At 47.7% G+C, this 25733-nt stretch overlaps 1 protein-coding gene and 1 pseudogene across 20 annotated transcripts in view; one reads left to right on the forward strand and one right to left on the reverse strand.

Moving 5' to 3' along the window:
* The window catches only part of CACNA1C (calcium voltage-gated channel subunit alpha1 C), a 683102-nt gene that overhangs the window by 503925 nt on the left and 153444 nt on the right, over positions 1 to 25733 (reverse strand). The gene's annotated exons all lie outside the window — the stretch shown is intronic.
* Positions 369 to 25160, forward strand: LOC139041583 (small ribosomal subunit protein eS12 pseudogene; annotated as a pseudogene).

Raw genomic sequence — 25733 nt, forward strand, 5'->3', positions numbered from 1 at the left:
CTTCTGGCACCTCGACCAGGCTCAAAGACATTTCTGGATCCCATTTTTCTGTAAATCTTCACCACAAGCTGAACGCCATTTTCCTTACCCCCTTGGAAAACAAAAGGCTCCACATGATATCTCCCATCAAGAGGTGATAAGAGGTGCTGGCCCGGTGGCACAGCTGTTAAGTGTGCACGGTCTGCTTCAGCAGCCGGGGGTTCACCAGTTCGGATCCCAGGTGCAGACATGGCACCACTCGGCAAGCCATGCTGTGGTAGGCATCCCACATATAAAGTAGAGGAAGGTGAGCATGGATGTTACCTCAGGGCCAGTCTTCCTCAGCAAAAAAAAGAGGAGGATTGGCAGCAGCACTCAGCTCAGGGCTAATCTTCCTTAAAAAAAAAAAAGGAGCATGGATGTGGAGTCTAAAGACTTATGTCCTGCCTCAGACATTTACCTACTGTATGAACCTGACATGGTGATTGCGCTATCTCAGCATCAGTTTCCTTATTTTTAAAGTGAGGATACTCATATCACCTATGAGTTACAAGGCTGTTATGAGGCTCAAATGACGTGAGGAAATTCACTGTAAATTTTAAAGCATTACATAAATTTCAGTGGTCATATTTATAGAGAAGACATATCCATGGGTCTTCCAGACGCATGGGCAAATGAGCAATGCAAATTATTCTAGTTTTAATGAAGATGCTCCGAAGACCATTTGCTTTGCGTTACTTCTCAGTAAAGTGGTCAAAAAATCACACTGACGAGGAAATTTCATCTCAGCAAAGTTCTGTGTTTACAGCATGGATATCCACTCTGGGAACTGCAAAGCCACTACTAATAATAACAGTTACCCTTTGGGAAGCCCTCCTATGGGCTGGGCAGTGTGCTAGGGGTTCTGTGCTCGTCATCTCTAACTCTCCCTGTTAGGAAGGCAATTTCTCCGCCTCCGGTCCTCTTGTTTACTCCTCTGCTATTAATGGAGGGCACTTCCATCCCTCTTTTCATCCCATTTGTAGGTCTCCCTATAGGACGAGTAGCTATGCTAATTAGCTACACCCAGGAATGTTAAATGGGCAGGGCCATGGTACCTCAAAGGCATGTCCTGCTTCTTTTTTTATTTTTGTTTTGTGGATCATAAGAAAGAATGGACCATATCCCTCTCTGAATTTTTCCTGTTTATTTCCTCCAACTTTCTCTTGTGCTCCAAGCCCCCAGGAGGAAAGCAAATTGCGGGGCTTGTCTGTCTATGGAGGTAAAAGCAGCATCCTCATCCCAGCTGGACAAACGGGCTCACGATCTGCTCCTCAGAGCCAGTTGGTCTGGACTCAATGGGAGGAAACAGGGAGTCCTCAAATGGGACGGGCAGTTACCAGGGGCTGGCCAAGCCCCTCAGCAACATGGTCATCTCTCTCATTTGGATACTGTTCTTTAGAAGTAAGGTCCTTTCTGAGAGAGCCCTGGGAGAGGAAAAGGGTGAATGGCAGGATTCAAAACCAAAACTGAACCCCTAAGCCCGTCACACTCACAGCAAAGTTGCGAAATAGGCCTTACTATCCTCATTTCACAAAAGAGAAAACTGAGGCTTACTGGTAAATAACGGATGTCAGCAACCTTCCAATCTGGTTGGAAACACAAAATTAAAAAACGTCAGAACAAACGGAGAACAACTAAGTACCAGAGTCTGTGGTCACAGTTCTAAGTACCCCAGAAGGTCAGGATGTATTTCCTGAGTGCCTCTGCTTCCAAACATCACTCCTTCAAAACAAAACAAAACAAAAACAAAAATCCCCAAAGCCATTTCCACCCCCTGAGTCACCAAAGGATAAATGGGCTAGCAAACTTTTATATATTGTCTCCAGCTTGGCTTCCTTTGGTGTGGGTTCAAAAGCCAGGATGGCTGGAGGCCGTATTGCACCCTTTGTTTGCCAGATGGCATTCTCCAGCATCTCCATTCACATCTCCGTTCTGCTGCACCAGCACATGGGCTGTGACTTTACCAAGGCAGGAAAGTAGGCCGTGGTTGCCATCATTTTTCATGACCTGGGGCTTCTGTTCTCCCTGGATTCACTTGCCTCATTGGAGCAATTTATCTCTGTGGCCATGTGGCTGTGTGTTGGGGTTTGAATTTCAGGAAAGTCAACAAGCTGGGCCCCTTTTACAGCAACACCAGCACCTCAGGCCAGCCCTCAGCAAAGTGATGCAGCAGGTCAACGAAGCAGATCTTTGGTACCCTCACACTGCCCCCTGCACCAGCCACCTGACCACCACCCCGCCCTCAGCCTGGCTGCCAACAAGTCCCCAGGAACGATGAGCTAGCACGCAGTGCCCTCATCTCTTCACTCCCAAAGACCCCTGTCATATTCCACCCCACCAACACCGCCTTTGGCAAGGTTTTGTCAACCAAATACACTGTACTGAGAATTATTATCTCCCCCTCCCATTCCTACGTTTATCAAAGATATACGGCCATAAAGCAGAGCATCTAATCAGCACAGAATAACCAGAGTGACCGCACCAGCTGACAGAGACTCTCAGCTAAGAGCAAAGGGCCTCGACATTTTAGTTACTCTTTAGAGCCTTATCTTGAACAAATGGGTACTTTCCATTAGGTGTTTTGCAATATTAAAGAGAGCTCTCTGGCCACCATTATGCCCTTTATGCGACACTGGAGTGTAAGAACAAGTTGGAAATTACCATGATGATGGTTCACAGTATTTTTCCTCTTAGGGAATTTCTACTTTCATTAAACTCCAAATACCCTTCAAGATTCAAATTACTGAATCTCAAATCATTAGATCTCAGGTAGCAAAGGTGCAGATAGCGGGGGTCAGGAGGCTATGGCAGGCCTCCCCCGTGGCCACACTCTGCCTGGGCTAAGGGGACTTCTGGGGCTGCAGGCAGGTGCACATTGGTCTACCTGGAGGACAAGAGGCAGAAGAAACAGGCCCATGTCAGGACTACTGTGTCCTTCATCCGGAGAGTGCCTACTACGTGTTGGGCACTGTGCTCACAAATAAAACATACACTGTGCCCTCTCAGAATGGTTGGCTAGGACACGCTTCTTTCCCTTAGAAGAAAAAGCAAATGTATCACCCCTGACAACCTACTATACAAGAGCACGAAAGAAGCATAACTAAGATTTTCCTGACACCACATCAGAGCCACAGCCATCCCCAGCAGAAATCTAGGGAGAGAGGGGTACGGAACAGGTGGTCACCAGACCCTTGAACTTAGGGTCTCAGGAGGAAGGTCCAAATAGGAGCAATGAAAAGAGGGGCGAACACCGAGAAAAGAAATCGCCTCAAGGCCTAGAGCAAAACAAATGATCAAAAAGAGATTTGTTGGATAAATGAATGAACAACACAGGACTCTCATTTTCTTTTAATGTGAAATAATTCCATAGGAGATAGCCACCTATTAGCAATAAGCTACTAAATTTTTCCAGTTTCTATTTTTATCTGTTACCCATCCACATAATTTAAAGAGCCAAATGGTTCTAAAAGGATCATTATTAAAAAAAAAATCCACAGTTCTCTTCCTTACTGCCCATTTCCCCCTCCCTAACAACAACCACTTTCAACTACTTAGCTGTTTCTTTTGGTAGTTAATTCCCTATTTTTAAATAATATGCTTAGTTAGCTTCTTACTAATTTTACCTTTTTTCCCACCATGGAAAGTGAGGACTGGGCTCTCTTCAAGCTCTCCACTGTCCTCCTCCGTAGCTGTGTCATAACCTAATCGAGTCCAGGATCCTGCGTCTGCATCACCACGACTGGGAAGAATCTCCTTTGCTGTGAGGCAGAACACGCTGTGTGTGTCTCTCTCCTGTGTCAGGTCCCTGTCTCCTGAACCCCTCGCTTCCCTTGGTTCACTCCCTCCTATGGTGAAGAACTTCTTCTAGTAGCCTCCTGAAGAAGGTGCATGGGAGCCAAGCTGTTTTTGGTTTGGGGTTTGTTTTGGTTGTTTTTGTTTTTGTTGTTGAGCTTTTCACCTACCTGAAAATGTCTTTGTTCTATCTTGTTGCTTGAGTGATAGTTTGTCTGGATATAAAATTCTCACCTGGAAATCATGTTCCTTCAGAATTTTGAGGGCACTGCTCCATTGTCTCCTAACCTCCCATGTTAAACACCCCAAAACAGGCTGATTCCTGATCCTTTGTAATATTCTTTTCTCTCTAGAAACTTGTAAGATCATCCAACTGTCCCCACTTTTCTGAAATTTCACAGTGATGTACCCTTGATACAGGCCTATTTCATCCATTTGTGTGTGCACTTAATGAGCCCTTTCAATCAGGAAACTGCCATTTAGTTCTAGGAAATGTATTAGATTGTCTCCCTGAAGATTCCTCCCTGCGGTTTCTTCAGTTCTCTCTTTCTGGAACTCCTAGTGTTCAGGTGTTGGACTTCTCGGAATGGTCATCTAATTGTCATATTTTTTTCTCCTAATTTCCATCTCTTATTTTTTGCTCTACTTTTTTGGGGATTCATCAGTTTTGTTTTCCAACCATTTGTAGCCCTCAGCTACCACATTTTTAATTTCCAAGAGTTCCTTTTTGTTTCTTGAATGCTCCTTTCACACAGAAATCAGTTTCTGTTTCAGCAATGTAATATCTTCTCTTATCTCTCTAAAGACAGTAAAGAATGTTGGTGTTTTTTAAGCTTTCTTCTTCTTGTATATTATTTTAAATATGCATCCTTTGCTTGTTTGCTTTGGTTTCTATTTTCACTTTATGAGACTTCCTCAAATATTCAGATATTCTTTATTGACTGATCATATTTAAGAGTGAAACAACAAAAAACTGACAGGACACTCCAAAGGGGAAGTCGCACCTGTCAGCCAGGCTGCACTAGAGCAGGCTGCAGCTGAATTGCTCCAGTGGGTAGACCCTAATGTATCTTTAGGGCTTTCTTCTCTAGGCTACTCTACTCTGCCAGCCTGAAGGATGCCAGAAGGATGTTCAAATCTCCTGTCTCGAGACTATAGGCCTAGGGGCTGGCACTGTGAGAGCCAAGGGGGGAGACAGCTCAGAAGTCTCAGCCCTGTTTTCACCTTAGTGCACTGCCCTTAGTTGTGCCAGCCGTGCCCCAGTCCAGAGAGCTTGTCCTTCACCCTCAATAGAGAACCACCCTCCAGCCTTCAGCGGAAGTGGGGAAGAGTATTGACTGCCAGAATGGGAGTGGGGATCTGGACTCTAATTACTTCTTAAACAGACTTTGAATCAATTCTCCAGTTTTAAGCCCCATTTCTACCACCACTTCCAAAGACACCTGATATCACTAATTCTCAAACCTTTTGGGAGTTGTGAGCTACAGGTTTAATTGTCTCAATTTTCCCCAGTGCAGCTTAGGATTCGGCTATCTCATAAGTGCAAAGTCAGTCACTGCTTTTCCATCTACTTTCCAACTTCCAAAATACTGTTGCTGTCTCTCCCTGCTTCTGGGTGGCATGGAGCAGGGCCTCTCTGGTGAGTCCAGGACTCAGCTCCAACCTTAACCCACCACCATGGCCAAGGAAGGCATTGATTCTGGGCATGAAATGGACAATAACACTGCTTTAAAAGAGGTGCTGAAGAATGCCCTCACCCATCATGACCTAGGTTATGGAATCCATGTGTGCTCACATCCAAACATGATGAATCTATATAGAAAAACCTGGTAGAGGAACTGTGCACTGAACACCAAATCAACTTAATTGAGGCCGGTCATAATGAGAAACTAAAGGAATGGGTAGGCCTCTGCAAAATCACCAGAGAAGCAAAGCCCTATAGAGCAGTTGGTTGTAGTTGTGTGGTTGTTAAGGATCATGGTAAAGCATCTCAGGCCAAGCATGTGATCAAAAAACATTTCGGGGGCTGGCCCGGTGGCATAGTGGTTAAGTTCACATGCTCCACTTCAGCAGCCCAGGGTTCACAGGTTCGGATCCTGGGCATGGACCTAGCACTGCTTGTCAAGCCATGCTGTGGCATCGTCCCACATAAAATAGAAGAAGATGGGCACAGATGTTAGCTCAGCAACAATCTTCCTCAAGCAAAAAAAGGAAGGTTGGCAATAGATGTTAGCTCAGGGACAACCTTCCTTACACACACACACAAAGAAACACATTTCAAATACAAAAAATGAACAAATAAAAGCCTAGCCCTCAAATATGTGTGTGCATGTGTGTGTTGTGTGTTGTGCATGTGCTTGCTGTTGTCTTCTTTTCCACTCATTTTGTCTTTGTGGTTTACACATTTTTTAAAATTCCTTTACCACCACGTTAGTGTGGTTTTGGAAGAGGGCATTCAATCTGCCACATTTATCTGCACTTTCTAAACTACTGTGGGGTTTTTTTCTGATTTCCATATCACTTTATTCTATTTGTATAAAATATAGCATACTTTCAGAAAAGTGCATAAAACATATTTTTACAGATTAATGAATAATTATAAAGCGAACTCTCATGTAACTACCATCCAGATCAAGAAACATGGCACTGCAAGGCCCCCCAGAAGCCCCATCCCCTATGAGCCCCCAGTCCTGCCCCATCCCTCCTCCCAGTCAACACCACTACCTTGACTTTTGCTATCAGCGTTTCCTGACTTTCGTTATGGTCTTACACCCTATGCATGTGTACCTTAAGAGACACTTTAGCTCTGCCTGTCTTTAGGTGTATCTGAATGGAATCCTCCTGCACGTGTTCTTTTGTCTTGCATCTTTCACTCAATCTTATTTTGTCAGATCCATTCTTGTTGTTGTATCTAAGCTATTGATTTTTTCTGCATCTTTACCCTTTAATGAAAAACACTTTACAAAAGCAATAATAAAAATGAGAGGTATCAGGGAGCTATGGAGGTGACATGTAAAGAAAAAGAAGTTAAATAATTTGCTCAAAGTTTAAGAGAGAACATCCTCAGATTCAGAAATATTTCTCTCTTATGTGTGGAACATTATTAGACTTTTCAAAGCAGGTAAAAAGCTCCCGCAAAATGGCTTTCCAGGGATGTCTGGCTCATCCTCCCACCTCTAGGCAGGTCTAAACTAGTCTAAGTGCCCATTTTTTCAGAGGAGATGCCCCAGTTTTGAAGTGGTGATGTCTTCTAAGAAGTGGGCAGTATCTTCTCTCAGCAATCCAATATATTCTTATAGCACTTTTAAGTCAGCCATAGCCCCAAGAGACATGAATCTCCACGGCTGATTAATTCTTTATAGGAGAAAAATAGAGTGAAGTCAGAAATTCCTTAATGAACCACCTAGTTACTCCAGTCAGTTCTAAGAAGGCCAAAGAATGGTAAGAAAATGGCAATTAAAACTCACTTAGTATAGAATTCTGAAACATCCTTAAAGATCCTTCTAGGGTAATCCTATTTTTTTTTTTTTCAGATAAGGAAATTGAAGCCCAAGTGAGGTAGAATTATTTGTCTAAGTCCCAAAGCTCACTGGCCTTTGAAGCTCTCTAGGCCACAGCTCATCATCTCTGGAGAGCGGGTGTTACACTCCACGGTCTCCACGAGCCTGAAGAGCTGGCGTTCTGACTCCTGTTGTCTCCAGGCACACCAGTCCTGCACCAAGGGAAGAGCCACCAGAGAAAACGTATCTTCACGATGGTGTTCTCCATGCAAAACAAGGCCCACCATGCATCAGGGTGTGACCATGCATGCGCGTGTGTCAGCAAGCAAAGAGAATTATGTCTGCACAGAAGAGTCTTCCCACAGTGCCACAGGATTCACCAAGTGGAGATACCACCATTCATCTTCTGAGAACTAACTAAACAGAGGGAGATCGTCCCTACACCCCAGGAAGGCAGGATGAGGCCCTCCAAGAACACAGAGCTGCCTCAGGAAACAAGTCTAGGAGAATACCCCACTTCGAGGAGCTTTGTCAACATCAATACAGCAATCGTGAAGCACCTTCCCTCTGTCCTGAGGGAGCTTCTTCTCATTGGCAAGCCCAGGCAGATTCATGCCACTGCGGGAAAAGGGTATGAAGCAGTGTGCTCAACTGTCTGATGAGACATTCGGTGCCTTTGGAGTTGGGAGAAGGAAAGAGGAGCTGGGCTGGAGTCATCAGAGAAGGGGGTCTTCTGGGCTTCAGGTTCATCCCGCGTGAAAACCTGCCTGGTGAACCCTCGGTGCTTCCCGCCCTGCAGCCCTGGATTCTCTCCTCGGCAAATCCCAAGGCGTTGGAGCTGCAGCTGGAAACACGATAGACTCCAAAGTCACACGGGACTCCAGCGGGGAAACCTGAGTCCTAATCCTGAGTCCCTCCCTGGCCCACACTGGCCTGGGTGAGAAGCCCCCTCCTCTATCACCTCATTGTCCTTCCTTGCCAAGTGGGCCCAGCACGTGGGCACAGCCAGCCCCGACCGCCACGAACTGGGCAGGGAGCAGGAAGGCTCCACGTTCACAGGAAGGAAGTAGCTCTGCCCCTCTGAGGTGCGGTTTTTATGTAACCTGGAGATTTGGTCTCCTGATCGCCCACCTCCGTCTCCCTGTCAGAGAATGCCGCGTGTCAGCACTGCCTTCCAAGGGTGCCATCCCTCCCTCACTGCCCCGCCAGCCTCAGCAGCACCGGCACGCAGACCCTCTTGGCTGTTTGTCCTTTAAGCAGGGCCTGTCACTGCGGGCGACGGCTAAGCCTCCTGTAGTCAAAAAGAACCCAAGATTTTTAAAGGCGGAATCTAAAGGGAAAAAATCCTCTGGGAAGGCCCATTGTTGAATTTCCCCGGTCAGAGAAGAGCCCTCAGGAGTGTCACTGAGAGCGAAAAAGAAGTCCTACTTTCTTCTTGAATTTAAAAGAACTTCTGCCTAGCACTTTGGGAGGAAGCAGAGTAGGGGCAAGGGAAAGAAATGTCTGAGAATGGCTGAAAGCACTATCACAGGGGCAGAGCTCGGTGGGCTCTGTGATTATTTAGCTTTTCTGGGAGAGTTAATATTTAATATTTTGCCAAGTACATTCCCACTGCCTTATTCATGATCCACGCTTATGTGCTTCCAAATGAAGACGGCAGACACCATTCTCTTCACCTCCCAGTAAAGAAAATTAAAAGATGAAATGAAGGACAACATTTCAGCCAGGGCTGCCACGTCCTACACTGGAAGAAACAGCAGAATTACGGTTTGGACACTTTCTACTCCTAGTGAGCACCGTCCCGGCTCCCTCCCATGAGCAAGGAATCCATCCACCTCTCCTCACCTTCGTCAGAAGTGGTCTCCAGTCACAGAAGGACAAATACTGTCCAATTCCCCTTCTGTGAGGGACCTAGAGTAGTCAAATTCAGAGACAGAAAGTAGAGCGGTGGTCCTGGGGCCTAAGGGGAGCAGGGGCTGGGGATTTAGTGTTGTTGGTTACAAAGTCTCGATTTGGGATGATGGAAACATCCTGGAACGGATGGTGGCGAGGGTTGTACAACAATGTGAATGTACTGAATGCTACTGAGCCACATGTACACTTTAAAATGATTAAAATGGTAAATTTTATGGTATGTATATTTCACCACAATTGAAAAAAAGGAGTCTCCATCCTAAAATGGAGAAAGAGTTAGGTAAGTAGAATGTTTCTGTAAAATGAATGCTATCTTTCACTAATCTCAAGATTAAGGGCCAGCTCCTTAGGCAAATTACGATAGGCCGTTTTAGGACGAACAGACACAAGAAAGAAACAAAAGGGGAACCAACTACTCTATTGACTCAATGGACACTACAATTTATTATTAAAGTCAGATCAGAAATGAATCTCTCCTAGCTCTTCATTCTGCTAGTCTGCGCCATGCTAACCACGATGGCAGCTGGATGCCCCAAACTGTTTTTTCTAGAACTAACTCCTTGAGCCTTCATCTACCTTCCAATTTCAGTTTGTCTGCCACTACTTCCAATCACTAGGAGAATCCGTAATTGGATAATAACCCTAGTACTACCCATACAAAGGGTTGTAGGACACCCAGTACCAGTGGGATTTACCAATATTCCCTACAGAGCACAGCAGTCCTAGAGGTGAGATGGGAACCAGGAGGGGGAAGGAATAGAAATGACATGCTTCCACGTTCTTGTTCTGGTGTCCTGCCTTTTTCATGCTGCTTAAGCTTGGCCTTCTTATCTAACTGCAATCTTTTGTTTTACTCAGAATCAAAGTTCCCAACAAGTAAGGCATAACTTAAGTTATAAACTGAGTTGTAGTCGACAGAGACCAAAATAACGGGTTTACACAGGAGAGTTTATTAACTCTCTTGCGTGCAAGTCCAGGTTGGCATGACAGCTCTCCTCTAGCAGCTGTCAGCGGTGCAGACACCTTCTGTATCGCTGCTCCACCGTCCCTAGGGTAGTGATTTGGTCGGCATGATCCAAAATGGCTCATCACCAGACTACATTCATGCCAAGAAGAAAGAAGAAAGGGAAAAGGGGGGCATACCTTTCCCTTTAAGAGCAAAACCTGGAAGCTGCACACATCACTTCTGCTGATATCCTATTAGCTAGAACTTAGTCACACAACCTCACTAACCGGAGGCTGGGAACTGTAGTTTATTTCAAGCAGTCACGTGCCCAGCTGCAAATTCTGTTACTAAGAAAGGTGGAAAGAATAGATATTGGGTGAGAATGAGTAATTTCTGTCACTAGTGGAGTCTGTGCCCTCTTTTGTATGAACAACCCCCACTTTAACGTGGTCAGGTGTGATGTGGCTAACTAGGGAACAGCACATCTGATGTTTCCTCAAACTAACTGGCCAATACCACAATCTGCAATGAGAGATTGAGTTCCAAGTCCTCAGACTAATCAAGGCACTAGAAACATGGGCCTTTGGAATCTGCCCAGCTGGGCTGACCATAGGCCATCCATCGGTTGCCACATCACTCTTGGCTCAGGTCCCTCGGAGGCATACTATGTCCCTGGAGAAGCACAGGTTCAGGATCTACTGGCAGGTAATAAGCTATTGAAATGAGCCTCTGCCCAATCTTTGGCTCATCCACTCATGTAAGAGAATGGGTTCCTGAGGGTCCACTGGCCTATATATTTGGGATAGAGGAAAACAAGCTTCATATGTCTCCCAGAGTGGCCTGGTGTCACCCCTACTTTTCCGTAGCACTCTCATCATGATGTAGGCCAAGACAAGGTACAAATCTCCCTTCTGCATCAATACAAAGCCATTTCTGCAAACCTGGCTCTGCGCCCAGCTTCACGACTTGCTCTACAACAAACATTCGTTCTCTGGCTGGGATCTACCCAGCCTCCTGGCCAGATCCCTTGGCCTGGCTACTGAAAGAGATGTGATAAGGACAGAACCCAAAGCCAGGGAGTCTTTTATGCAGCGTTGCTCCTGAGAAAGGAAAGACTATTTTTGGTTCTGCTACTCTAAACTTATGTAAATGCCTTATGAATGATGAGCAGAGGCTTCAGTCTTTAGAAACAGCTCCTCTGTCAGACACCCCTCCCTGCCATCCCAAACCCCATTTTCTAGCTACCACCAGTCAGCCAGTGGCATATACAAAGAACACTGACTACGGTACAGGTGACTTCAATTTTATTTAGACCTGAGCAAAACCTTACTTATCCCCAACTTCCTCCTCTTGCAAAGCCAGCGAATTAGACTACATGATCTTCAAATTTTCTGTTAGTTCCAGTGATCCATAAACCCTGATTCCTACCAAGTTGAGTTTAGTTGTGCCCACAGGAATCCCATACTACTTTTAGAGTCTGTTGTGAACAACACAGGTGAGTTCAGTGGAACTCAATGAAATCTGTGTCTGTTAGTCACACCTCTCCATAATTGTCAAAGACAGACTGACAGTGAACCCAGCCATAAGAGCCAACCAACACAAAGGAAAACATGCAAGCCACAAAGACACAGGCTACCTCAGGCCCTTGGCACCTGCCAGATGTAACATTTATCACTGCCTTTCCTCTGTCATCCTACCAAGAGGCATACCCAAAGTGCTTTGACAGGGATTGCTATTAGAGCAAGAAAACAAGAGAGACAGAGACAGTTCCCCATCTTCCCTTCTCAAGGAAGGAGAGAAACAGAAGGAAACTGAAAACTCAAACTTGCGGGTTAAATTTTGATTTTGTGTCATTGTCTTTAAAACAGCAGTGTAAATAAATATTCGTTGCATGCCAGCCCACACAGGTTTTTCACCAAACGCCCTTCAATCAGAATTCACAGAAGGAATGACATTAGCCTTACCTATTTTAAAGTCACCTAACTTTCTAGAGGAGAGAGAATGCATTGCTATTATCACAGCTGCTTTGTAGCCTGGGAGCCACGTATGGAAATTCAGAGGGCAGGATATCATGACGTGAACAGGCTCTTCTTCCTCCTCGGCGGGCATTCCTCATTCACTCTGGAAGGCCCTCTGCTTTGTCTTCCCCCTGCTCTGTTCCCCAGTGGATGGTGGGAGATTAGGGGGTCAAAGAGGAGACTCTTATTCCCCTTCAGTTCTGTTGGTCAGTCAATTAATGAACCATGCCTTCTTCCATGCAGTGATGTCTCTAGGGACCAAGGCCAAGACCTGTCCAATTTTGCTGCATCATTCACATTCTAGCCAGACCCTGACTCATCTCAACCTGCAAGCTCCAGGTCAGCAAAATCTGGACTGAGTGCCAGCTTCTTAGCAACCTGGAAAACCCCTGGGCTGATGTGAGAGTGCCAGCCCGGTTCTGGGGGCTGCTACTCTTGCAGCCCAGATTCCATCACCATGCCATGGCTCTCTGCTGCCCATTCTCCTTCCTGGATCCCTGATTTCTATGACCTGCTATGTGCTCTGTGCCTGGTACCCCAACACCAGTTGTCACAACCTGGATCCTTATCCTTGCTTCTTGCCAACTGTCCAGTTTTGATTCATGAAGCCAGTCCGGTTCCTTAAACACTGTCTGCTATCCAGATTCTCAAGCCACTGACTTTGCTGACACTCCCCTCAGCCTGTGCCCAGGCTCAGTCTCCCATCTTCCCCAGCAGCCTTACTTTGGGGTTTGCCCCAGCCTGGACCCACACATGCCTTCTAGGAGTTGGTCTTCCTTATCTGGGCATTGGTTCTCATAAGTCCAGGTCCCACCTGCTTACCTCAGCTGACACAAACTATCCCACTGCATTGCAGGCTACTGTCTCTACTCAAGGGCAGTCCTGATCCAAGAATCTTTCTGGTATGATATACAGTTAATAAAGTCAGGAAAATTAAGATACTGTGGAAAACCAGAAAAGACAGTAGCCTGCTCTCTACTATTGTTAGATTTCCTATGGCTGGGGTTTTCCTAGTCTCTTGTTTTCCAAGACACCATCAATAGAGATAATTCTTACAACTGAAATATTAAAGGGGTCCTGGGTTTTTTAAGTGAGTCTAGAAGAAAGGACTATGACACTTCCCATGATATTTTGCCAGGCCTGTCTCTCTTTCATTTGGCTTTGAGCCCAGAACGGATGCATACCCAGCTTGCTTCTTCACACTGGCCTAGCATGAGTCTAGACATGTGTGTTTATCCAAGTATTTCCAAAGGGTCACGAGAACAAAGCACAAAACCCCAAGATGGGTCAGAGCTGCCCTTTCTTCCTCAGCCTCAGACATTCGCATGCCCTCTGTGAACGCTCAAGTCCAGCAAACTCATTACTTTCTGAGTTAAATCCACATAAGTCCCAAATGTCATCTTCCAAGATTTCTTCTGCTGCTCAGGTGACCCCCAAGACCACATCTTCCCAGATTTGAGACATCATTTCCCAGATGACCCTGGAAAAAATCAAATCCTATTTGGAGTCTCCACTGGAAAGGCCAAAAAACAAAATGTCAGGGTTGGACCAACAGGATGCAAAGCGATGAGTCCCATGGACACCCACTGGCCTGTCGGTGGCTTCTAGTAGTGCACAGGGCTGAGGGAGCACAAGTCCCAGAGCATACCCTCCAACTCCGAGGAAGGGAGCCTCCACTTGCTGACTCCTATGGTCTCAGACACCAGACCCCTCTCCCCTCTCCTCAGACTCCTTCGACAACACATCTGAGGTAGACATGGCTGCAAACATTTGGTAAACAGGAAAGAACAAGCACTTAGAGTCACACAGAACTTGGTTCAAATCCTAGCTCCCCCATTTCCCAGCGGTGTGACCCTAGCTAGGTTACCTTGTCTCTAAGTCTGCTTCCTTGTTTGAAAACTCTAGAGCTACAGAGCTGTTATAAAGATTAAAGTTCCTGGCACATGATACATGCTCTAGAATTGTAATAGTACTAATCGTTATTAGTATGCTTAAAGGTAAACAGCAGCTAAATGGAAGACGCGACGCAGAACTCTTGGACTGTAATGCAGTCCTGATAATCAGGAGCCCTGGACTGGCCATGAAAGAGTTTGGTTAAATACACAAATGCGAACAGCAGAGGTTAACATGTGGAATCTTTGAGCAGCGGCTGGAAGACAAGTCCAGATGCCTCCTTGCCCATAAGTGGGATCAATAGCTCCATGGCAGGTCTTTTCAAGGCAATATTTTAATATGAAATGCAGAGTCAACGTTTCCAAAGAGAACTGTCAGGCAGGAGGGAGTTTATCTCACAAGAGATTTATCAGAGTTTTCTGCGGTTGTGTGGATGATTGGTTTGCTGCAGAGTGATATATTTAGGCTTTTCCCCTCCTCTTTCTCTACTCTAAAGTCCCCTCAGAGATTTCTTTATGACTTTGTAATGCTAATTCCTTCAAAACTTTTTGAAAGATTTGACAGGTTTTATATAAGTGCAGAGGTGTGTGTGTGTGTGTGTGTGTGTGTGTGTATGCATGTGAACCTGCAAATAATAAAAAAGCCCTAGAAGTTGCATAAATATATTCCCCATTCCCAGCGTCCCCCTATCACCAGATGAACGGACGGCGCACTGCTTTCCAATGGGACCCCACACCGCCAACAGCAGTAATGTGAGGACTATGGATCAAGAACAGGAAACCCAAGTGTTAAGGGATGAATTTTTCAAAATGATTCATCTAGGAGAAAACCTGCTGCCTATTTAATTACCAGAAGAAGTCCCCAAAAAGGTTTGAGAAAGTAGAGACAAGTCTCCTTTTGCTTTATAATCTACATTTCCTCTCCTTCCAATCTGGTGGGAGTGTTTTCATGATTTCCTTCTACATGTCAGCATCCTAGGATGCACGCCTTCTCCACTTCTCTCTTCAGCTCTCTATTCCTCCAGGTAACTCTGAGCCACAGTTGATCTTTTCTCTCTCACCGCCTCCCCTACCAATAACTGAGTTAATGGAAATTATCTAACACTTGTCCTAAAGAGGCAAGAGGTCCCTAGGAAGTATTCATAGTAGATAATTTGGGTGAAGCCCCAATACCAATAGAGCTAACTGTCTGCTCTGCCCGTATTTGGCGTTCCACTCCCCAAGGTTGTTAAGGCGGTTGTGGGTAATCCTCCGTTGTACCACATCACACAGAAGGGCGCTGTCCAGAGCGGAGACCGGCCTGGCTCCAAGGGCAGAATGTACCTCCACCTTCAATGTCTGCAGCACAGTTTCAAACTCTCCTTTTGCTCTGGTCAGCCCCATTTCTTAAAATTTAACCTAAATTGCTCAATTCCTTTGAAGCTTCTGAAACACTCAACAGGCAAATCGCAACATTTTGGGGGGTGCCACCCTGTCTCAGTGATTTGTTTGTTTTAATTTCCCTAGATGCCATCCTGGTCCTAGAAGCCCTGAATTTTATAGCTCTAGAGATCCGGATAAAGACAGAGCCAGGGACAGAGATACGTCTTCAGTGAAATGAATTTGCTTTGAGAATTGGAGGGGTTGAAGCATTCTCAGGGGGCCCTGTCTGTCCTCTCTCTCATGTGCCCACTTCTGGGTGAACTCAGGCTGCCCTTCTCCCATCTCTTCCGGCCTTTGCTCCCTCTGTCCTCCTCCCTGACACCTAGCCCTACTCGGGTCATACTAACCTTAGACATTTACCTTGAATGACTCAGGCCTGAAAAGGCATAGGCAGATCACTACAAAATCCTTCTGCAAAAAAGAGAGAAAATGGTGAAGAGCTTCCCTGAGTTGGGTTTCATAAATGCTCTTCCCACAGGGCAGGTAAACAAAATGAGGTATTGAGAGTAGAAAGCAATCTGTTCATGCTTATTGGGAAAATGGAAAATTAAATGCTATCAATAAGCAGAAACATGGAATGCCTTTCCAGATGATTCTGCTTTTGTCCAAATCCTGCTTTTCCTTCAGGTCAGGGTCCACCACTTCTCAGTCGCCTTTCCCAACGACCCCAAACCTAGAGCTGCCCTCTCCTCTGGTTCCCCACAGCACTGGGCACCTCCCTCATTCGGGCCCCAGTGTAAGGAACTAGGTCCCTTAGTTATCTTTTTTTCAGGCAAGCACTCAGACTCCCCAACCAAACTGTATGTCCCTTGCCACATACTGATACTCAATAAATATTCATTTTATTAACGATGATAGCAAGAAGATGGCTCTGATGATGATGCTGATGCTAGCCAAGCTCAAGTGCCACTTCCCAAAGTGAAGCCTTTCCTGACCAAGACTAGAATTTAGGAGCAAGAAAGGCACGAAGAGATCCTCAAGCCCTCTCTCCCTTCTCTCAACTATTACACGATTCTCTAGCTGGTTCTTGTCACCCAAATCTGATCCTAGACTCCTCAAGGGCAGGAACCATGCTCTGGTCTTTTCTTGTGCCGCACATCCACAATCCAAACACGCCCATGATACCCAGCGCCGTGATGGAGCAGAGTGGGGACAATAACGCCCTCTCTCCTTTCGTCACGGCTCCTTGTGTGGAATTGGTAGGCACTCAATAATAAAAATAATATTTCCATTTGAATAATGCTGCACAATTTTCAAAGAGCTTTTAGAAACATTATCTCTAATGAGATAATGCTCCTCACAAAAAACCTGTGAGTTAAGTAGGTGTAATTAGTGCTAAGTAACAGATGGAAACTGAGGCTCAGAAAGGTGAAGTGACTTGCCCAAGGGCAGAGAGCCAGGTTAGCATTTCTGGTCCCAGGTCAGCACTTTCTCTATGATGCAGGGTCTCTCCAGACTCTTGAAATGCCAGGCACCGAAGTGACTATCAGAATTCAGTCAAGAAAGGCAAACGCCAGAAAAATCCATACCTTCCACCAAACCCCACACTTAGCAACAGTTGACATGGACAGTAACAGAGATTCACCCAGTGTTTCCCCACAATGTCTTCTCTAAGGGAACGCTCTTGCCCAGGGCCTACTGCAAAGCAGGCCCTCCATAAACGGTAGTTGAATGAGCAAAAGATAAAAAAATAAATTAACAAGCAAACAAATGAATAAACCTTCAATGAGAGGTATGTTGTTGCTATAAATGTAACCAAACATAGGTTTCAAATCTAAGGAATCTACAAGTTTAAGAAAAGCTGATTTCAATTTACAGAATCACCAATGTTTGAGGTAAAACAGCTCTGAGATAAGCTAAGGCCCACCAGAGTAAACAGAGAGTTGTATTATTTACCTCCCAAAGGCCAAACCCAAGAATCCTACATTGCAGAAAAGGGAAAAAAAAAAAATTATTCAAGCTGAAAACTCTCCTGATTCCAAAAGGATAAAATGACTACAACAAAAAATTTTTTTACAAAAATAAACAAGCTTTACTAGAAATGGCTGGATACAGGGAGAAAAAAAAATTATTTTGGCAACCCAGAATTTCAAACCCTCCTGATCTGTAAGAAATGGCAGCAGGCAGCCATGGAGGTGCAGCATCCCCGACAGGGGAAACATGCTTCTGACGCGGAGGAGCCTTGTCTGCACACTCACCAAGCTTCCAGCGGGTGCTGCCGTCCTGCCTCTGACGTGGCAGAGCTGCCCGCTCCCCTCTGGGGTAGGCTTTCTGTCCTTCCGGAGTCCTCTCCTCGTACCTTGGAACAGGTACTTACTTACTGCCAGCAATCCTTAGCGATTTCTGTTTCCTCCTTCTTCTCCATCTCTTTACAAGTCTCAAGTTTTATGATCTAGGCATCAACTTAGAAGGACTAAAAATTCCACAATCCACCCTAAAACACTTTTTTAATCATAATTTAGGGGAAAAGTCGCCTTTATGATATACTTTTAACTATGATATATGTGAATATATTTGTAAGATATCTATTTTTAATTATGATATATAATTATGATATTTTTTAATCATAATTTAGGAGAAATGTCACCTTTAGGATATATTCTATGCAATAAAGTGATCATTAGTTCCAGGTTTGGTTTTTCAGTAGCGTAAGCAAAATATTGATTTAAAATGAATACGGTCACATCCAAATATAAACATAAATATTTTAGAGGCCAACCATAACTGAAGAATTAGGGAGTTTTGGGGGGTTTTTTTAATGGGTTTTTTTGGTGAAGAAGATTGGCCCTGAGCCAACATCTGCTGCCAATCTTCCTCTTTTCTTTTTTTTCTCCCAAAGCCGCAGTGCACAGTCGTATATCCTAGTTGTAGGCCATTCTAGTTCGTCCACGTGGGACAGCGCCACAGCATGACTCGATGAGCGGTGAGTAGGTCTGCGCCCAAGACCTGAACCCATGAATCCCAGGCCACCAAGGGGGGGCATGCGAACTTAACCAGTCAGCCACGGGGCCGGCCCCCAAGAATCAGCGATTTCATTAGATGCTGAATCCTCGTCTTCCTGAGCTAGAGTGATGAGCCGTGCAGGCAGGAACTGTACATGTGCCGTAAGCACTGCTGGGCCTTCCGCACAAGCAGGTGTTGAATAAAGAAGTGTTGAGGAACGAACGCAGATCACCCCAAGAATGTTCTTAGACTGTACTTTGAGAACTCCAGGTTTATACGTCAAAATCGTACCTTTTGCACGGAATTGTACCTCCAACTTTTCTTACCCGGCATCCCTTCACTCCTACCAAGAGTCTAGCCAACTCCTCCACAAACTTCCAGGCTTCACTCAACCCCAGCTTCTTCCAGGAACACCTCTTCTGCCACTCCAGTTCACACGGATCGCCTCCCTTTTTGGCCTTCTGCTCATCGTCTTACAGTCAGAATCCTCCAGCTCAGCTCCTAGTGTCCCCACGTCCTGGTCCTGCTTTCTCAGGGCTCATGCAGGGGGCTTCTGACTCTTCTGCCCGCATGGTGCTGACCACAGGCGACAGCAGGGCTCAGTTCATCTTTGCCTGGATGAACCAACTGACTAGCCTAACACAGTTATTTTCTTCAAACACTGCTAATGCCGGTGATTATAGATTTATAGTCAAATATCTTTAAGCAACTTTAAAGTAAACCAGAGATACAACTTACAACACACAAACAGTATGTCTCACTGGGTGTTGGGGTCGGAGTGGGGAGGAAAGTCAGAGCAAGGCTCAGGACAAGTATCATAACTAGACCCCTACCACAACCACAAAGGCCAGGAAATCCCACATGAATAGTCTTTTCAACAAAGTCCTTTAACGTTCCCCCCAAATATACAATTTGAGAGGGAGCATGAGGGAATACCAAGTATTCTTTTGATTTGCACTCTTTTTGATTGATTCCTAAAAATAACTTTTATGCACTGATTTTGCCCTCGTTTCCTTTGGAAACCTTTGGAATGTGGACCTCAGTGCTGTCAATGGTTTGTAGTCTGTTGGGGTTCATGGAAGGAATCCATATAACATTAGCATCAGAAGAGACTTTGGATCAATCCACCACCCCCATCTGACAGATCAGGAAACCAAGGCCCAGGCACTGAGGCTACTTGCCAAAGCAGTACAGGAGAGTCCAAGAGCATGGACTCTGGGTTCTCACTGCCAGGCGCCATTGCCCAGACAAGTCGCCCACTTTTCTAGCCTGTTTCCTTCTCTGGCACAGGGAATCACAGTAGCTCCACCTCCTACGTTTGTTAGTGGACCGAATGAGGTGAGGCATGCAAGGCACGGAGCTGTGGCACTAGAAGCACTCATAAATGCCAGGTATCATCACCAGGGGCCCCTGGCCAGGTAGGGGCTGTACTAGGACCAGACCAGGGACTACCCAGCTCAGTGCTCACTCCCCATACCCAAGTCTTGTGCCAACCTGGCAGTAACCCCCAAATAAGGGAATAATGGGAAGGAGTGGTTACCCCTCTAACATTACCCTCCAAAGACTTGGACAGGCTTCTAGCTCATGGTATCCTCACGTGGACTGGGTTATTATGGCTTACAGGAGACTGACCTCTGCCCCTGGGCTGCCATAAAAGGAAAGGGCTGAGCTGGAGAATGTAGGCTGCCCTCACCCTCCCTCCAGATGGATGGGGACCAAGGGCATTCCAGATATACAGAAATCCAGACGTTCAGAGTGCTGTCTCCACACTCCTTGTGCTCTGAGAGGCTGCAAAGGCCAGACAGGCCGGGGACGCAGCCTGCTGAGTGGGCAGACGCCCTGAAACCTCTCCAGCTCCCACGGGCCAGGGGAGTGTGCATACCGCCCTTATGGAATGGCCAGAAAGGTTGCCCTTGTGGATCTGGATGCAGAGAAGTTGCCAGATAACTAAGGCTGATCACAAAGACCAGAGTGTATAGAAGAGTCAGGAAAACTGCCTCCGGAGAAGCCCGCCTCCATGCCCCTGAAGCATTCTGCCAGGTCCCTTTGACATGTTTCTGTGACTCACATGTCCCAGGGCTTTCTTCTCTTGGTGAGATGGACCCAGGCCCACGGGCAACACAAACATCACTCTTAGGATGCTGAAGTAAAGGCAGTAGCCCTCACCTTTCTCGTTGGCCTCCTAACGCTCCTCAGGATACTTCCTACTGCTGTGGAGGCCTTTGCAAGCTAACAGGACCTGCCAACACCACACTCAGAACAAAACTCCAACTCCTCACCACGGCCTATGTGAGCCAGCCCTGCCCACCTCTCTGACCCCTCACGCCCCTCCTCATCTTCCTCAGTGTGCTCTGGCCACACCTGAGTCTGGGCCCCCGCTTGCTCCCGCAGGCCGGCCCCTTCTCGCACCACATCTCCACTCAGGTACCGCCTCCTCACAGAGACCTTCCCCATCTGCTGCCTGCCCACAACTCTCCTCTCATTAGCCTCTTACTTTCTTCTTCATAGTATTGATAATGCTCTGGAATTATCTTGTTTACCAACTTGCCGAGTTGTTTACTGACTGGCATTACAGAACATAAGCTTCATGAAGGCAGAGACCTTGTCTGTTTCTGCACATTCTGTATTTCCAGCACCCAGCCTGGGATACAGCAGGCATTCAATAAATATTTACTGGGCCTGGCCCTGTGGCCAAGGGGTTAAAGTTCCACGCACTCTGCTTCAGTGGCCCGGGTCCGCGGGTTCAGATCCCCGGCGCAGACCTGCTCCACTCACCAGCCGTGCATGAGACATCCCACATACAAAATAGAGGAAGACTGGCACAGATGTTAGCTCAGGGATAATCTTCCTCAAGCAAAAAAAAGAGAAGGATTGGCAATGGATGTTAGCTTAGGGTGAATCTTTCTCATCAAAATAAATAAATAAATATTTATCAAATGAATGTATGAATGACTATACTAATAACAAGTCAAATGATCTATTGATCAGGCAAAGAGCCACAGACGTGCAAAATATAAAAGGATTATCTGAACATAATCCTCTCCTGGATGATGAGAAATGAACACACAGAGGTCAGAGAGGCAAAGACACTTACTGAAGGTGACCCAGCTAGTGAGGAGCAGAGAAAGGTCTGGAACGCAAGGCTCCTGACTCCTTGTCTGGTGCTCACTCAGTCACGCTACGCCTCTCTAGAAGCCCTAGTCCCTGAACAAGTTCTCTTATTCACATATTCACTCAGCTATTTATTCAGCAAATATTTATTGAGTGCATTCTCTTTCAGGAACTGTGGTAGGAACAGAATTCAAAGCAAGGGTGCTGGGAGCCCCTCGTCTACAATCCCAAAGAGATCGCCGGTGGCAGTGATCGGATCCTCGTGCTGGGCTCTCCAGGATCGTTCCACAAATCATGCGTCCTCCATGACTGTTCCCAGAGTGAACTGGGGCCTGTCCTGTCCCAGGACACAGATTCCCCAGTTACAGGGCAGATGCTCTGCCAGAAAGGTGACAAGGACACGCGGTCGCAGAAGAGGAGCCAGAGGTCCCGAGGGAGGGACACCACTCCGAAGGGTGTGGAACAAGCTGGCTGAGTCGCCACGTGTCAGCTGAAAGCTCCTCTTGCTGTTTGGATTGAACCTTGGCAAAGATAAGTCACCACTGAGGCCTCTGCCAAGCCTGCTTCCCACGGCCCTGAGCGCCAGGGGAGAGGAGACGGGACGAGCCCCGGCCTTCCCTGGCCAGTCACGGTGACTGGAGGGGAAGCCAGGGCTCCTTTCTGTGGCCCCAAGGGAGGCCTCCTCCCCCACTCCCTGAGAGCCAGGAGGGACTGAGGAGCCAGCAGGACTAGGCCTGCTGTGACCTGGAGAGCTGCCCTGCCGGTGGGCCTCACTTCTGACTGCATTTTCCCTTCCTCTGGGGCATGACGTGTCTGAGGCCAGCGGGCACAGGAGGCAAGAGGGACAGTCCTGAGCTGCAGGACTGGGCTAGGATCTCAGACCTTCGGGGTAGAAGGGACCTGTCCACCAGGCAGCTCTGCTGTAACAGGGGCACCAGGAGCCCGCCCTGTCGGTACCTGTGCCCTCACTGAGGCACATCATTCTCTAAGAGGCATGGCCTGTGGCAGCCCAACCAGGCACTCAGCACACAGGTATGGAGCTCCTGCGGCCTTCCAGGTGCTGTGGGGAGACTGCATGCACACCATCCCTGCTCACACACACACACTGCTAGTGACTGTTGCGGGTTGAACTGTGTGTCCCAGAAACGTATGTTCAAGTCCTCGCCCCCAGTACCCGTGAACGTGACTTTAATGGAAATAGGGTTAAGGTGAGGTTAAAGTGGATTAGGGTGGGCCCCAATCCAACAACCGGTGCCCTTACAAAAGGAGGGAAATTTACACAGAGACAGACCCCAGGAGAGAAGGCCATGTGAAGGTGGAGGCAGACAGTACAGCGATGTGTCTAATAGCCATCAAATGCCGAGCACTGCCAGCAGCCCCAGAAGCCGGAAGGGAGGCCCGAACAGACCCTCCCTCAGAGCCCAGAGGCACCAACTGTGCCGACACCTGGATTTTGGACTTCTGGCCTCCAGAATTGTGAGAGAAAAAAATTTCTGTGGTTTTAAGCCACTAAATTTGTAGTAATTTAAGACAACCAACCAAACGAATACTGTTGAGAGACAGACACAAGTAAAGGAGAGATTAGAAGTACTTAGATATCTAGAATGCCATGGAAACGTGGAAGACCAGAGAAGGCTTCCACAAGAAGACACTTCACCTCTGAGGTTTGAGGAGGAACACCGGTCAGCCAGAGAAATGAACACATAAAGCTGCTTTCTGGGGGTCGTGGAAAGCTTCCAGTGAAAGCCACGTCTAGGCTGAGACCCCAAGGACCAGTTGCATAAGCCGGGCAAAGTGGAGGAACAGTGACCCAGAAGGAAACAGCATGAGCAGAAGCCCCAAAGCAAAGGGGCAGAGACCTGCTCGCGTCCAGCGGTTCCGGAGGGCACTGGAGAGCAGGACTGGTTTTCTACTGCGGCGTGACAAATTACCATAGAGTCAGCAGTGTGAAACAAAACCCCCTGGTTAGCTCACAGCGCTGCAGGTCGGAAGGCCAAGCAGGGCAGCCAGGCCCTCCACTCAGGCACCCCAAGGACATAGTCGGGCGGCGGCTGCCTTCTGACCTGGGCTTGGAGCCTCTTTCAAGGTCACTCAGGTTGTCAGCAGAATTCAGCTCTCTGCTGGCCGGCAGCCAGGAGTCACTTTCAGCTCCTGGGGGTCGGCCTCAGATCTTGGCTAAGGGCCCTTCCATCTTCAAAACCAGTGACAGAGAAGGGCACCAGCCCTACATGCCCCCGCAATTGGAAACTTTCACCAGCAAGAGCCCAGTTCCTTGTGGGGGGTCCCGTGGCTGAGATAGCCCTCCCCCTTCTTTTTGTCCTTTCTTAAAGTCACTGTGCCATACCCCACAACCTAATTGTAGGAGTGCTAACCCACCATGCTCACAGGACAGGCCCACCCTCAAGGGAGAGGACTGTGCAAGGGGGCAGGTCCCTGGGGGTCCTCTCACAGTCGAACCCCCACCAAAAGGGGTGGCAGCAGCGGTCTGCAGCCCAAGGCCACCCACTCCCCGTGCCCTCCCCCTCTGGCATCTACTTCTGCCTTTATTCCTCCTCGGTCGCCACCTAAGAACCTCTCCCAGGCCTGCAGCTCCTGGGGGCTCAAGCAGCCCAGCTCAGACACGCCTCCCCTCCGCACTCACGGGAGACCCTGCCGTCACACTGCTGTGTAGCCGTGAGGTGGAAGCTGGCGAGGGGAGGAGAGGCCAGCTGCGCTCACCCCTCCCAGTGCTCACGGGCTGGGAACGTGAGCATAACCCCAGCCTGCCGGTGGCAACGGCCTCTCCATTCTCCTGCCCATTCTCTCATCAGCTTGGCAGAGGTGGGGCTTGGGGCCACGTCTCGGCCCTCACACCTTTCTCCACAAGGCCTGTCCCCATGAACCGTGTCTAACTGTCGCAATTCAAACACAACGCATTCTGAACCGAACACGGCCAGCCCTCGAGCGTGACAGCCACCCCTGCCTCTCCCAGAACCCTCTGCAAGCTGGGCCGCTCTGAGGGCCACGCTCCCGGGCCCGGGAAGGCCTAACCCAGCGTGAGGCCCCCGGCCCTCGTGGTCAGACCTGCATAAGCCCCCGGACAGCTCGTGAGGGCCTCTCCTGGACACGCCCACCCTCCTTATTCTCAGTGTCTCACCATGTTCCTAAGGACTCACAGGCTCTGGAGGGAGAGCCTCTCCCAGGCCACGTTTCTGACTGTGTGCCCCACAGCACAGAGAGGAAGCCCAGCGCTTTGGCACCATCGCTGCCGCGTATTGAGGAAGGCTTTGCAAGCTGCAGGACAGCGCTAAAGAAACGACTCAACAGCCACGCTCGGCCGTGCCAGAGCTGAACCAGACCCGAGGAGAAACTGGGAAGAGCATGAAACGAGCGACCCAGCAACAGGCTCCCGTGCGAGGGCACAGTCCACCCCAGGCCTCCACAGCTGGCCCCTTGCCTGGCTTTCCCAGGCTCCGGCAGCCCGGCCGAGCTCTCAGCTGCAAGCAAGTCATGGCCACACCACTCACCATCCATCTTGGAAAGGTCAGGAACTAAATTTGGAACTTGGCTTTTAGTTCTTTTGCATCTCTAAGTTATCTTGAAAGGAGGCTGATGGAAAAGGTCCAAGAGGAATGTGCCAGAAAAAAAGGGGTGACCATATCAGAGACAGACTATCTCTGTCTAGTTCTAATAAGAGTAGTGATGGTCATTGCGATAGCATGGCGACGTCTATACGGCACTTACATTTTCAGGGCATTTTCACACATCCTCTCATTTGAGCCTTGGCATGATGCTGTGAGGCAGAAGTTATTACCTTTATTTCATGGCTGAGAAATCTCAAGTCTAGGGAAGTAAAGTGACAAGGCCATGCCACTGGTCAGTGGCCAAAATGGAGCCAGAACCCAGGACTCCCAGCTTGGCGCTCTTCCATAGCCACCACACGTCCCTGTGGTTTAGGCTGCAGCTCTGCAGTGTCAGAACCTGGTGGGCTCAGGCACATCCCACGAAGCCCTAATCACAAACGGGACACAGCTCTCGCCGGGGCTGGGTGCTATGGAGGTCCCCGACATTCGACTCTCCGGGCCCTGACACTAGACCATACTGACTGGCTCCCAACAGAGCCTTGAGTTCAAATGTGGCCCAGGGAGCTCCCAGGAACTCAGCCACGAAAGCTAATTCAGAGTTTAAGCTTGTC

This window comes from Equus asinus, chromosome 22 (genome assembly GCF_041296235.1).
Source record: "Equus asinus isolate D_3611 breed Donkey chromosome 22, EquAss-T2T_v2, whole genome shotgun sequence".
NCBI lineage: Eukaryota > Metazoa > Chordata > Mammalia > Perissodactyla > Equidae > Equus > Equus asinus.